At 28.9% G+C, this 1,358-nt stretch overlaps 1 non-coding gene across 1 annotated transcript; it reads right to left on the bottom strand.

Annotated features, from left to right (window-relative positions):
- Positions 1-109: 109 nt before the first annotated feature.
- Trnaq-uug lies at positions 110-181 on the bottom strand. Its single transcript has one exon. It is a non-coding gene; the product is annotated as a tRNA-Gln (tRNA).
- Between the last annotated feature and the right edge of the window lie 1,177 nt (positions 182-1,358).

Below are 1,358 nucleotides of genomic sequence, written 5' to 3'. Positions count from 1 at the left end.
AAAAAAAAGAGAAGATTCCTTTTGGTTAAAATCATTAGCAGAAAGAATCAAATTCTATCCAATATTCAACTTTAGAAACAGAAAAATACAATTTTAAATTACATATGCTCTGGGACGGAAGGATTCGAACCTCCGAATAGCGGGACCAAAACCCGATGCCTTACCACTTGGCCACGCCCCACTTCGATTTCGATTCTACACTAATAAACACTAATATTGTTATTGATTGTTCGTCAATTCCAGCCCAACTGGCTAAAAAATCAATTCGATTCTGTTGTTAGGATTTTGACACGTATAAGTATAGAATTCAAATGAATTTAATGAATTTATTGATCATTCCATAGAATTCCATTAAGATATTGTATGAAAGTAGAATTTCTTCTATTCTCAATCGAGAGTAGAAGGTTTTTTGATTGAGTGAGTAAGTTCAAAAAAAAAAGAAGGATTGTTTTCTTCATTTTTTTCCATGAATAACTCAATCAAAATGCAATAAAAAAAAAGTGTCTGTTATGCTTAATATCTTTAGTTTGATCTGTCTTAATTCTGCCCTTTATTCGAGTAGTTTTTTCTTCGCCAAATTACCTGAGGCCTATGCTTTTTTGAGTCCAATCGTAGATTTTATGCCAGTCATACCTCTATTCTTTTTTCTCTTAGCCTTTGTTTGGCAAGCTGCTGTAAGTTTTCGATGAGATCTTTCATCTTGTCCTAGAAAAATGAATGATTTTTTCGATAAAAATGATTCTAATATTCTAATACTAAATAATTGATAAAATCAGACAAGTCTTACAGTATGAACCCTTGATTAAAACATTCTAATTTTTGAATCAACACAATCCATATCGCCTCGTTTTCCGATTATAACTATTTTTCGTAAATGAAAAAAAACCGTATTTTGATCCTCCATAATATCAACAAGTGGGTATAATAAAATTATTAATAAGTAAGATAATAATAACTTCATTTGTTATTTCTTTTTATTCCAATTACAATTTTTTTTTCGATTTTGAAAAACTATTTCGGTTTTAGACGTCAAATCAAATTCAAATTATAGGATATGTGGTATAAAAATAGAGAATCTATTCTCTTTTTTCCAAAAAAAAATTATCTTGGAGATTGTGTAATGCTTACTCTCAAACTTTTTGTTTACACAGTAGTAATATTCTTTGTTTCTCTCTTCATTTTCGGATTCCTATCGAATGATCCAGGACGTAATCCTGGACGCGAAGAATAAAAAAGAGTTCTTTAGCTTTATTTTTCATCTCTTTTTTTTTTCAAAATATAACTAAGATATAATTACAAATCTAGAATATCATTCTAATTAGTTCGAATTAGAAACTATATTTCGTCTATATCTAATT

Source organism: Polistes canadensis, unplaced genomic scaffold (genome assembly GCF_001313835.1).
Source record: "Polistes canadensis isolate GaletaPanama2010 unplaced genomic scaffold, ASM131383v1 scaffold_2830, whole genome shotgun sequence".
NCBI lineage: Eukaryota > Metazoa > Arthropoda > Insecta > Hymenoptera > Vespidae > Polistes > Polistes canadensis.
Note: the sequence above shows the minus strand (reverse complement) of the source record. Positions and strands in the feature narration are given on the sequence as shown.